The 13819-nt window shown below is 39.9% G+C and overlaps 2 long non-coding RNA genes across 3 annotated transcripts; one reads left to right on the top strand and one right to left on the bottom strand.

The window, feature by feature from the left end:
* Positions 1 to 1775: 1775 nt before the first annotated feature.
* On the bottom strand, positions 1776 to 13608 carry LOC140683903 (uncharacterized). Of its 2 annotated transcripts, XR_012055519.1 has the most exons (4): positions 13509 to 13608; positions 12654 to 12749; positions 2671 to 2899; positions 1776 to 2539 (listed from the first exon to the last, which is right to left on the bottom strand). It is a non-coding gene; the product is annotated as an uncharacterized lncRNA (long non-coding RNA). The 2 variants fall into 2 exon arrangements; XR_012055520.1 differs by lacking the exons at positions 12654 to 12749; positions 13509 to 13608 and adding an exon at positions 6487 to 6670.
* On the top strand, positions 12038 to 13513 carry LOC140683904 (uncharacterized). The gene is made up of 3 exons (XR_012055521.1): positions 12038 to 12074; positions 12159 to 12271; positions 13230 to 13513. It is a non-coding gene; the product is annotated as an uncharacterized lncRNA (long non-coding RNA).
* Positions 13609 to 13819: the final 211 nt, after the last annotated feature.

The following is a 13819-nucleotide window of genomic DNA, read 5'->3' as shown; positions in this document are numbered from 1 at the left end:
TCACTTGCTGTTAAAATCCTTGTTAGCTAAATTTAGGGAAGAACTGAGAAGTGGTATCTATTAGCCTAAAGTTTGGTCCTGTCTTTGTTTCAGGTCAACGTTTTTTGCATATTCAGGTATTTTTAAACTCCTTTCATGGTGACTTGTGTGAAAGTTAGCAGTTGAAAAACCACCCATGCAAGGGGCTTATGCAAAGGTCTCTCAGGTCATTCTGTTCTGTGAGAGTTTGAGACTCCATTGGACAAAATTTTAAACATGAAGAGAGAGAAACTGCAAAACATTATGTAAGAGATGGCTATTTTAAAACCTCTGAATGCCATCCAGGCCTTCAGTAATAATAATACATAATAATAGTTATTATATAGTGAATGCTCAAAACATTTGGAGGAATGTCAAAGGAAGCATCTGTAGATGTTTTTCTGTAGAAAACAAAAACATCCTTCTGAGATGCTGTGGAACTTTTCACAACCCTATATTTTGCCTATATTATTTCTAGGTTGTATTTTCCTTTGTCTCTCATTTCTTAGGAAGACCTTGGCTATTTCTGGGACTCCTGAACTCACTGCTATTCCAGTCAAAGCTTACTGCAGGTTATTAATTCCCTGGGGAGTTGTGCACTCACTATTTCACAGACATTGACACTGGCACAACCCTGTGAAACAGCTTCCATAGATAAATGCACAATAAGAGGTGGGAGAGGAAGGGAAGGGCAGGTTAACAAAGTGGTATGGCCAAAAAGTTTTGAAACGCTTAGAAATAACATTTTGGAGACAATCTCAGGCCTCCAACAATCCCTTATACACATTCAGAGTTGATATCTCTTTGTCTCAACCCTTACTTTCAGACATGATTCCTCCTTACTCTTAAGGCTCATCTGAGGATATGACAATGCAAAATTATGATATCAAAATTATGATCAAATTCTTTTACATTTTTGCTTGGACTTGATGGAATCACCAGATTTTTAGGTTTGCTTTTAAAAATCTGCTGGGTTTTTTTCCCATTTCCACTTTCAGTAAGGTTTGGTGGGTACTTGAGTATGAATGTACCTTTGAGCTCTCTTTCATGCTCCTTACATGAAGGGGGCTGGCTTCATTAATGATGATTGCTTTCTACAAGGAAGACCTATGTTTCTCCTTGCTTTTTTCCCCCCCCTAAATGGTGATTTCAAAGAGCACTCAAAGCAAAATGGTCAGATGCACAGAATCACACAAATCACACAATAATTTGACCTGAGTAGTTGTCTACTCCAACACCCTTCTCAGAGCAGAAGCCTAGCTTCAGAGACCAGTGAGTTACTGGTTTCATATAGCTGAGTTTTGAGCATTTCCAAGGCTGGATATTCTACAGTCTCACTGCTTGTTTTCACAATTTATCTCCTTCTTCTAAGTTTTCTCTCCAAGCATCTAGCTGGAGTTTCCCTGGTTTTTTTTTTTTTTTTTTGCACATTTTCACAGTTGCCTCATGTCCTTCTGTTATGCATCTTGGGAAGAGCCTGGCTCTGTCTTCTCCTAATCTCCTTTTTGGCTAGCTGAGCCCAGCAGCCAGGGCTGCTGCTGGCCATGCTGAGCAGGGGGAGCTGCCCCAGCCCCGTCTCACACTCTGCACTCCAGCCCCAGGCTGCTGCTCAGGTTTGTGCAGCTTCCTCCTGGCCTGGGAGCCCAGAGCTGGACACAGACTGCCAGATGTGGCCTGATCAATGCCAAATAGGCAGCAGCAACAAATTGTTTCTTTTAAGACTGTTGCATGATGCAAAACATGTTACTGTAAACAAATAAACAAATAGAATCCTTTTAATTACTTTTTGAACAAAACATACACATGGAAGGTTTCTAAGGAAGAAAATTGTGTGGCTTTATTTACTGGCTTCCAAAGTTTGTGCTATAATATCCTTCTTTCATAACAGGAACAAGGTATTCTGTGATTAAAAACTAGCTAGAAGTGTGGAGATTATGATCAAAATAATTTAGGATTTGTACTTTGCCCACGAAATGCAACAAATTGAGCACTGAAGCAGAAAGCACAGCAATGGATGTGGAAGAAAGGGAAGTTTGCATGCTTGACATTATCACTGATATGACAGCAGGTCTCTAAATTCAGGCATTTATGAAATGGAGATAAAAGTAGGTGGGTTCTTTTCTGAGCTTGGTCATGGGAATATTACAGTCACTGACAATATTTCCCACCAAGGGCTAATGTAACCATTAACTTTTGAAATTGTCAACCTCTATGAGCAGACTGCCAGTCTGTGTAAGGATCAGAGCCACTACTTAAGGGGTGTCAGTGTATTGCCTCCCTTCAGTGAGGCAGAAGTGAAGACATGTCCAAGACTTGTCACCTGTGACTGCTCCTAGATCCTTCTAATGATAGCAAATCTCACCAATCTCCTGCTGTCAAACATTTCAAATTTGGAAGCCTAAAGCTAGTGTGTAATTCTACAGGCAAGAGGTCTGCAAGTGCAGGAAAGAGTCAGAAGAGTAAATATCATAGCCACAGCTGTTCGTGTTGATTGATGGGATTGCCTTGGATCCAGCTGTTCCTATTAAAAGAGACATTATTAAAGAATATGGGCTGATAAAATGCATACTAATTTGAGCTTCCCAGAGAGTCATCATGTGTGCAGGGAGGGGAAATTCAGTGCACTACAATAGTCTGCAAATCTCTACCTACCTTCAGCACTGTTTTCTGGTCTTCTGTATTGCAGCACATACTTATCTTTTCTTCCTGTATGTTTCCCAGTGCTTTTACAGCTGCAGCAAGCCTTATGCCATTGCACGGGCATACAAAGGCTGAATGCTGCACACCAGGAGGCACAGGAAAGGATTTCTGAGCAAATTGTATGACAGATAGAAGTACATCTCTGCTGCACTTGCTGCTCCTGTGGGGCACACTGCAAAGCCTGTAGATACAATGCAAAGCTGTGTGAGCTTGTTTTGATCCTCATGTATCAGAAAAAAACCTACATGTGAGAAGAACATTACTATGACAGAAATTGTTTCAATTTTTGTAGCAAAAGAAGAAACTTCATAAGGGAATATCCAAATTCAAATTCATTTAAATCTGATCATGAAAGACTCATGGAGGGCATCTGATCTCATAGAGGGTCCAGGGGAAAGGTATGGCAGAGTCACCATCTTGTTTTCATGTTCGGTTTGAGAGGCATCACTGGAAATTACCCTCGTCAGTCTGATAGGATTCCTGTGGCTAACAAAAAGGGGAACAATTCAATACAATAAACTATTTATACATCCCCAAGGCACATTTACAGATGTCCTTGGCAACATCAATTTCCAGCCTGTTAATAGCTTTAAAAGCTAAAAGCAGAACTGTAGACCTTTTCTAAGCACTAAAAAGCAGAAAATGCTGACAGACAAGTAGTGAGTAGGCAGATCCCTCTCTGCCCACCTCTGATAACAATCAAGGTGCTGTACTGTGCATTAGCTTCAGGGAATGGATTAGCCCTTTTGGCAGCCCACTATAAAGCACTTTGCAGTAATCTCATTTTGAGATCTCAAAGGTATGAATCATCCAGGTCAAGTTTAAATAGAGCTTTGAGAGCCAGATTCCTATCTTGCTTGTGCCACCATGAATAGAGGGTTGTTGCTGTTAGAGCCAGTGTTGTCACACAAATGTGTACCATCAGCTTGCAGGTAATCAGAACTGGGCCCTAAGGGTGAAAAATTGGTATGCTTTTAAAAATTAGCTGAGGGAGGAAGTATGGCTTTCTATATATAACAGTAAAGTAACTTCTAACACCAAATGAGGAAATTTTTTACAATAAAGTTAATGGTTCAATTGCAGCTAAATATTTAAGGCCTTCACTGGAGAGGTTCCTGCTTCTCCACTGAGATCACTGGGACTCTTGTCAGACCAAACTGCAAGCATTTCACTGCAAACATGAACATCCCATCACATAAACCCATGCCCACCTGGCTTGGGATGAGGTCTCTTACTTCTGCTCATTTCTTGTTAGTACGAGGAAGAGGTGGCAGATAGGAAAGGTGGCAGACTGGGTGGATAAATTTCTTTATCCAGCAAATGTTTTACTCTCAACTGGCTTCTGAGGGACCACAGAAAGGGCTGAAGTAACAATGGAATGGGAAGCTGGTCTTGGGGGGCCATGTAGGCAGCATCTTTGGCATTTTCCTCATTTGTCAGCTCTGTGAGTACACTGCAGGCTACATCTTCAGGAGGGATACATTTTTCAGTTTTGCATCATTTAAATGAGATCTGATTTTGATCATTGAGCTGATTCTCAGACACAAATATTTAGGGTGAAAGACCTGAGTACTTCAACCTCTTCAGACCTGCTCTAAGTGGCAGGACACATGATAATGCATTTTTGAGGCAGCTGACCCTGTGGCCTCTCTCCCTTCTCATCTCTGCCTTTCTACTTAAATTGTTTGCACTTTTCCCATTTGTCAGTACCTGGCAATCAGAACAGGTTTATTCCACTGCTAATGCAAGGATTTCCTGAAGAGTTGCACAAAGCTTTTCCTCTGCAAAATGCTTATTTAATCTGTCCACCCTTTTCTGCAAGTTTGCTTCGGAAAACATGTGCTTAAAATCTGTCTGGATATCAAGAGCTTCAAATGCAGAGGATGTAACCAGCATCCAGAAATCTGAAATTGAACTAGACATGCTCTGTCCAGTGTCCTGGAAAAAAATCAGCATGGCTCAGGGGAACTTGCAGAGGTCAGGTAGTCTCTGCCCTGTCTTGCAGCAAGCTCAGCTCTTCCTATAACATTTGTAACAAATCTACCCTATCCATAGGAAATCTTCTGTGGGGGAGATTCTAGTACCTCCTGAAGCAAACAGGTCTTGTATGCACTTGTTCTCAGCTGCCCTTTAACAGGCAACAGCCCTGAGAAGTTGGACAGGTCTGAAACCACAGGATCCCCAGTGTGATTCCTCTTGCCATGAAGACAGCTTTTGTCTGCACTGGAATATTCTTTTTGAAAGTTATATGGGTCTGGATTCGAATATCAAGCATAACCCTTGAACTTGACTGCAATATGAAGAGGGTGTCCCAGTGATTCTGAGCACAAAACACTTGGAAGGCAAATTTATGGAAGGTGAATTTCTGCAAATACCAGTCAAGACCAGACTTCCAGGACTGTTAGACATCTGGCTGCATGGTGGGGAGCCTGTCAGTCCTGTGAAATGCATCTTTTAGGCTCTGCCACAGGTAGTGCAAGCAAGGTGGTGGAAGGGCAACCTTACCTTGCAAGGCTGAATCAAACCAGCGTGTTCCTGCTAAAAATGCAAATGATTTAATGCATATTCATAGAATCATAGACTCATTACAGTCCTAAAAGACTTCCAAGATCATCAAGGCCAACCTTCATGTAGAGGGCAATAGGTCCTATTAAAAATTGCTAGCCAGCCTTTGAGGAAACCACACTTCTACCATGTGTTTATCAGATATGCTAACCCTTCCCCCTCAAACGTCTGACAGGTGCTTTTGCATGGATTTGCTAGGTCACAGCATAGATGCCAGATTCTTTAAGGTCATTTGTCAAGAACATTTATTTCTGTTTGTGTTTTCTTGTAGAAGACCTCTGTGTGGACAGACTCCTGTCTGAAAGATTGCGAGACAAGAGCCTTTCTGCAGGTGGATTTTTTAGGAAGTGATGTAAGAAATGGGGGAAATTGCTGATCTTTGTATGTGTGTACAGTTTTGTGATAGTACACCTCTTATTGCCTGCAATGTAATAATCAGCTTGTAATAATATAAGCAGCTTTCATTATGATTAATACTCTTCTGCTGAAGAAAGAAGCTGCCTACACAGACATTTTGGGGAGCAGCTCATCCAGTGGGTTCACAGCTCTGAGGTTCACTCCCCAAGAACTTCAGAGAAGTTAAGCCTTTTTAGTTTGTCTGTTTTACAGCCACAACACAAATATTTACATTCTACACATTCTCTGATGCTTGTCAATGTCTTCACCATGACTGACAATGTTTTTTGCAAAAGTTAAAAGGAGAGCTATAGTAAAAGCTTTTGCCTCTGGTAATAAACACTGCTGCAAGCAGCACTGCTACTCAGCTGCCATTCAAGCCCAGGGTTATGAGGAGTGTTTGCAGAAAAATGCACCCAGAATGCGAAAGCATTTTCTTTTCTGCTTACATTTTGTTCCCTCTCTCAACACTTGGAATTTAAATGCTTCAGTCAGAGGTTCTTCTTTGTTTTGCTGGAAAATTTTAATCTTCCCCCCCCAGAAGCCTACATCATCTACAAAACCACAAGTGCTTTCTTTACAAAAGATGGAAGGCAAAGCTATTCTGTCTGATGCTTCGGCAAGAGGAAGCACAAACAAAAGCTGCTCAATTACAAAAAATGAATTGAATGTGAAGGCAGGAGACATCTTAGCAGAGTGCAGACAACTCAGGATGGAGACACGATGCTCTTTACCGTGCAATTGTGACAAGATGTTCCCTCTCCACAGACGTGGAGAGACAGAGATGCAGCTGTTGGGCAGACTCACCTTCATCCTCACCACCTTCATCCCCAGCAACAGAAAACATGCTCTTAAAATATACACATTCACCAGTTCTCCAGCAAAGGATGTCTGTGTTCATTTATCTAAGATCTCTTTTAAGTAATTCAGCTCCTTTCTGGGGGATATCAAGGGTCTCTTGTCCAGCATCTCACAAAGCACCAGCAAGGAGTACCTGTTGGCTGTCCATATGAAAGCCTGTACGCATGAAAGGGGAAGAGATGCAAATGGATCAAGATAAAATATTGAGAAAGTAAGCTCAAGAAAATATCAAGAACACATGGGTGGACCATGAAAATAACTGCAAGCACTCAGGGCAGATTTCAGAACCCCAGCTAAATAAAGCACTGACAAGTTGGTGTCTCTGCCTGAATGAGGTGTTTAAAAGCCTGCTAAAGTTAATGGAGGTGAGAGGGCTGCACAGCTGGACAGACAGAGGTGTTGAGGGAAAGCATTTGCCCTGGAGCTTCTCTGCCAGGAAAAGGCTGGTGGGTCACAGTCTAAGCCACTTCACCTGGTAGTTGAATTTTTGCCACATATTTCATTCTCCTTCTCTTCCCCTTTCAGTTTTAATTTGATATGGTTTAGTAAGTATACAGCTGGAATGGATTGGAGGCCTACAAAGACAACTTCTGCTATCAGTTGACTACACTGCTACATCACCTACCTTGAAGAGTTTGCTATGTATCCTCTTATAGTATGTGAATCATGTTTTGAGGCAAAGATGTTTTCCATATACAGCATTCCACGGGAAAAATATGCTTTTCACCAGCCTGTTTGGTTACTTGCCTGTAACTGAGCACATACACTTTCATTTTGTAACTGTACATCACTTTTCAATGTGACCCATAATGAGAAACACTGCTTAGGCATTTAGGATGAGGAGTACCCAAAATCAGGCCTCTATTAGGTGAATATTTGTTTTGCTTACCAGAAACAGTGTGTTACAGAGTCCTGGAAGATGTGTCCCTCACTGGGAAATGCTCTCAAAGTAATTGCAAGAGCCTTTTATGCATCCCACAATTGTTGTTTCCTTTAAACGTTCTCTAGCCTAAACAACTGCATTTCTTTCAACTGCCCCTGAGAAGCCTTTTTCCTTAGGCTCTATTCTTGTCACTCTCTGATTTGTATTCCAGTGTTCCCACCTTTCTCTAATTATCATATTCTGGATGAGAGGCAGGATTACCTCTGAGACCATGCCAAAGCTGGAGGGAAGGTGAGATTGCTTCACATCTTGCATAAAACCCACCTGCTTCTAAATGTCAGAAGGAGGAAGGTAGAAACAGTGCAGGTGTGTGACACTGCAAACCCTTCAATTTGCAGATCTGAACCTTTTCTCCAAAACTTAATTTCATCCAGTGGTTTTCTGTCTTCTATTTGTGCAGCTGACTATTCCTACCTTTTCACCTGTCCTTGCCGAAGTGCATCCTATTTATTTCAGACTCCATCTGATGAATTTTAATTCTACACCTGTAGAGCTTGAAACTCACATTAAACTTCAGATTGTATACAGGTCTTTTATGAGTCATTAATGGAAATGCTGAGGAGTGCCAGACAGATTTTTGCAGGAGGCCACAGGACATCCTTCTAGTTTGTCAGTGAACACTGATCACTCTTGGCATTAGGTTTTCAGGCAATCATATATAGCTTCTAACAATTTCAGCTACAGCAGTCATTTAGGAAAAAAACCTCTAGGAGAGTATTCAAACTACTTCAAAACCTTTACTGTTAGACAGCAAAATGGCTCCTATTTACCCACATGCTGCTCAGGAGAGCAGTCAGGCACTTTTTGCTATTAATGGCAGTACTAGCTTAGGAAACTGAGCCTAGGACCCCTAATCTACAGGACATTCCTCAAGCTGATTCACACAAAAAGTCAAATTAGTACGTTTTTATGGTCTTTAAGGTAAAAATACAGCATATGACATCTATTTATTTTAAGTGTTTTGGATCTATTTTTGCATAAAATGCATTGTTTGATGTCAATTGACTTTAGATATTCATGCTGCTGTTGGTGGCTTTGTAGAGGCTTGTAAAATTGTTTTTTGTTGCAGTATTTTGAGTGTTAGAGCTAGCCTGACAAGGTTAATGTTCTGGCATTTCTGCCTTCCTACTCCACCCACTTTAAAAAAATGGATATGCAGCATCCTCTTTCCAAGGTTTCTGTTTTCACCTGTCCCCCATAATTCTCAAAAGCAATACTTGTGAACTGCCTGAGATTGCACCACTCAGTTCTTGATGCATGTCAGAGTGAGTGCCTCTGGGTCAGTCTGAGCCAGAAAATGCTATTTAGAGAAATGTGGCATAATTTAGGCAGCAAATAAATCGGGAGTTCATCTATTGCAATCCCAGCTCACAGAGACAACTTGAACTCTACCTTAATATTTTCTGGGGTTTTTTTTTGGTTGGTTTTTGGTTTTGGTTTTTGTTTTTTTTTCTTTTTTTTTTTTTTTAACTATCTTATTCAAGCTTAAACACTGTCCTTTTTATTACTAAGGTTAATAGTTGTAGTCACTTGATTACAGGGATGACTAAACAAGATAGAGAACCAGAAAGTTGGGCATTAGCTTTCCAGTCTCACAGAGTGATGAACCAGGTCCTTTCATCTTCTTTTGAAGACTGTGTTTGTTGAATATTTCCCTGTTTCTGTCTGCTTATTTGTCACGAGAAGGAAATCAAGTAGCTTCTGGGTTATTTTGGGTTTTTATGGCCAGGTTTTGGTAGCAGGGGAGATGCAGGGGTGGCTTTTGTGAGAAGCTGCCAGAAGCTTCCCCCATGGCCAGCAGAGCAAACAAAAAAATTCTGGCCATAAAACTCAAGTAATTTTTAACTGGGTTAGCTTTAGAACTAGAAACGGTTTTCAATATTAATCTATATTTGGGTTTGCTGCACTGCTAGCTCTTAATCTGTTTAAATCTACAACACAGAAATAATTTTCCCAGAATCACTAAAAAACCCCAAAATCCCTAATTTCTCCCTTTCATCAGAAAAGAGTTATTTCCAGGTCTATCATGTTCTGATACAGACACTATAATAGCAAACATTATTTGTATTAACCTCTTGAATATGGTAGAAAATAGTGTTACAGTGTAGAGTTTACAAGCTCTTTCTCAGGTTTATTGTCTTTCAGAAAGAAATCAATATAATTTCTAATGATTTGATTTTGAATGATGTCTCTGGGCATTATCTTTATTAATGTAATGTATTATCACTGGCATTGATTTCTGCTTGAGAAAGGAGGCTGGTACACAGCCTGCAGCGCTCTGGGTGTCTCCTGGGAATGGCACCACTCTGACCTGTAGGCAGCTGATGCACACCCCCAGAGGAGTGAGTTAACACTTCTGCTGGTATGGAGCTGAACCAGCTGACACAAGCCCTTGGCAAAAGTCTCAGAGCTGGATTTAAAGTGCACTTGTGTGTCTAAGTGTTTGTGCAAATGTTGATATTTTCTAAGTTGTGGTTTCTAAAACCCAGAGAATGTGTCTAGACTAATCACTGAGATGTGCAAGTGAGTTTAAAGCAAACTAGCATGCAAAGATAGGATTTTGAGTCCTGAAAGCAATAAAGCTGTGCTAGAATTGCACTATACTGGACTAAATAATACTATTCTCTACAAGGCAGCTTCCCTGGTGTGAGTCTTTGCTGACAGGGTCGTGGCTGCTGGAGCTGTGGGTGGCTGAGAGTGGGGCTGAGTCCCCTGCCCTGCTCTACTGCCCACTGTGAGCTCATGGAGCCAGTGGGGTCAGATCATGATTACAGATATTTCTGTTTATGAGAGCTGGGGGACTTTCAAGATAGCTCTTGATGAAAACACAGAGCTGCTTTCTGTTTTTCTGTCAATGAGGCTTCACTTCTGGCTAAAAGCTTCTTTAAAAGTGCTGCTTCTTGGGCAGTATTATTAAAAAAAATGTGAATTAGGACTTGACACACCTCTGAAATACTGTGTTTGCAAATACATCAAAGAACCCTGCCTGTTCAGGAGATGTGGCATGTTTCTGTGCTTCAAATCCCTCTTGCTTCAGCATAATCATGTGTTCAGTGATACATTTTCATGTCTCACAGAATAAACGCAAAAGCTTTTCCACTTAAACAAATCACTTTCTGTTACATGGGCATTCAAAGTAATTTACCTGTACATCTATAAAGCAAGTGCAATAAATACATTTGTCTTGTATTTGGATTCAGCTCCACAGAATAATTTTCTCTTTTCAGCTAAGCAAAAATACGAAAGATGACTAGAAATGAATGTTGCAATATTGCATTGTGCCAAATTCATTCAATTCAATTTTCTAAGGGAAAATATTGTGACATCAATATTCAACTCCATGCCTTGGAGTGCTATGCTTGGAGTGCTATTCTATACAAGTCATGTATAGAATTGGTTTTTCTTCTTGTAAGAGATGAAAATGCAGCTACATTCAAATCTTAATAGTTCTTCATGCAAATAGTTTTTTCCCCCTTCTCTTTCTTATTTTTCCTTCTTACTTCTTTCTTCCTTCATCCTTCTCTCTTACCCCTTATTCTCTTTTACATCTCCTTTTTTCTTTTTCTTTCCCCTTAAACAGAATGCAATAATGAACATTATAACTGCCAGTTATGAGCATTATAACTGCCAGTAAAATACGGAATAAAAAGAAAGAAATTCACAGAAAATGCCATTTTCAAATGGTCATGTATGCTGAAGACCAGGGAACACTTCATTTTGGAAAACACACACAGAGACAGGAGAGCAAATTTGTGATTTTAAAGTGGTGACACTTTGCTTGTGAAATAAATGCACAAAACTGTGCATAGATTTAAACAAGTAAAGGATTCATGAATTTGTTCTATACTGCAGAACTGTGTTTTTCCCCCTACTCACTCATTGATTCTTAGCAGTCAAAAGAGAATTTTTTACTACAAGGTTTCATCTACTCCATTTTTTAATGTGAATAAAAGCATCGAAGAAAGTAGCATGAAACAAGTCTTAAAGCATTAAAATCCAATATTCCTTATGTGTTGAAGAAAGTGTTGAAGAAAGCTCAGTTACAGACATCCATAGGTGGATAAATGTACCTGAATGCACAATCGTGGTTGTGCTTGTGCAATGAGCGCTCAATGCAGCTCTGCTCAAAAATGAATCCAATGCTTTATTCAAAACTCTGCAAATCAAATCAATTGATTGTAGGTTATCCCCAAAATTTCTGAGAATATAGTCCAGTTTGAAATAAGTAGCTGTAAAAATCTTAAGGCTTCAAGAACTGAGTTGGAGTGCCAAGCTCCCACCAAATGTATAATTGGGGAAATAAAGTTGAATCTTTGCAAAAATATCTTACAACCTGTATTGTGGTTATGGCAAAAAAATTTGGCTCTGTCAGATATTTTGACTATGAGGAAAGTGGGCCAATTTCTGCAGCTGAAGAAGCCCTTAGAAATCTCTTTAAAAATGAGGCCAAATTCTTCTGCTACAAAGCAAGTGCAATGCTCACTGATTTTAGAATGCTGCTCATGTTGTGCAGTTGGAGAAGTGACGTGATCCAAATAAAAGGAAATAGATCTGCCTCTAATAGTACTGACACATCAATTGGTGCTCATGGGTGAGTGTACAATGATGCAAACTTTTAAGCTATTCAACTGACTATTCAATATAACTTTTAATACTTTACTGTGTTTGATTTCAGACTTCATCTTTTTACCTTATGCTGTGCCATTTCTCAAGTTTTATAGAGATGGCAATGAAGTTTTGGAGGAAGAGGAATCTCGCTCTGTGATTGCAGCTTCTGCTTTCCAAAATGTAAGAGTTTTTTGCCTTGGAATAAGGCCAAGTTACACAGTATCTACACAAAGATTTCCAACTTTCTTCTAAAGAAACTCTTAAATGTTTTCAGAAGTGAAAACATGAAGTGAGATTTTAATGATAGAACATGATTCTGAATTTGTGTGAAATGTCTTTTATTCCATGTAGCTGTAATGTAGATTGTGTATGTTACCATTCAAGGTATACATTCACCCTTATTCTCAAAGAATGGACAGTTCAAGAATTTTTTTTTCTCTCAGGAATACTAGGCTTTTCATTATTGTTTGGTTTTGGATAATAATCGTAAAGCTTTTTCCTAGCCAACGGTCTTCTGGAGTTTCTACTTGGTTGTTGGATTCCTGTGATACTTTTTATTTACCTGTGTCAGAAACTTCTCATTTGAATGGCTTGTTTTCAGTCAGCTCTGGCTGCTGGCACTGGTGACATCCTTGATGAGTGCTGAGAATGCCACAGTCTACATAAAAACATTTTGGAAGAATTGACAGTCATGAAAGACAGCTGTTTTTGTCATTTTATACAATGGAAGTTTAAAGATTTTTTAATATCGAAACAAACACAAATGAATGGAAACCCAGACGCACTCCTCCCCCCACCCCCCCCCAAAAAAAAAAAACCCTCAAACCCAAATAATTATATTGGCATAAGTGCATTCATGTGTTTTAATATAATACTTTGATAAATAAACTAAAATGTGTAGTTATTTGTTTTCCAATATACATTAAAAAAAGGGGTTTTTTAGAGGCATTAATACATTATTACAAATGAGATGCTGGGAGAAGTCTCAATCAGATAAATTTACCAGGCAGGTAAAGTGTCCACCTCCTATGTTGCTGATGTTTAGTGATGTGCTCTTCCATCTATCTCTCACCTATGTAAGCTGTTATTTAGGAATAGCTATTGTCTTTTAAATTAATGAATTTTGTCTTTATTGCAGCTATCAAATTTAAGCAAGGCCTTTGTAATCACTGAAACATCAAACTTTCGACTTGGCAGTGTGTAACCAAAACTCAGACAAAAGCATACCAGAACAAGATTAAATGTAGCAGGTAAAAGCTCAGGTATTTCTGAATCCCAGAACATTTGTAGCAGGGCTGTTTTAAAATCCACCACCATCAGTCAAGTGCATTCCTCAGTCCTGATGTACTTTATCTCCTCAGCAGTCTGCCCTGCTACTCACATCTGATGTTTGCATTTGCTTTTCGTAAGAGTTTACCTCCAGTCCAAGGTCTTGCCCTTGCCTTCAAGAGACTCCTGGCAGCATTCACCAGACCAGCTGTAGACTCCTACATCTGAGTGAGTCATCACAGGCTCACTGCACTGTCAGAGAAGAGAAATAGGTGCTTGGTGACAGAAATCTCATCCTGAGGTCAGCGCCTAAAATAGAGCAGAAAATTCTTGCCCAGCAGTGCTTATTTCTTTCTCTGTGGACTATATTTGGGTAAGATGAATTCCACCCACGCACAACTGAACTTCTGCAGCAGAGGGAAAAAGTGGTCTGCAGACTCTAAATACTATCTAGATTAT

This window comes from Taeniopygia guttata, chromosome 4, assembly GCF_048771995.1.
Source record: "Taeniopygia guttata chromosome 4, bTaeGut7.mat, whole genome shotgun sequence".
NCBI classification, from domain to species: Eukaryota; Metazoa; Chordata; class Aves; order Passeriformes; family Estrildidae; genus Taeniopygia; species Taeniopygia guttata.
This window is presented reverse-complemented; position numbering and strand designations above follow the sequence as displayed.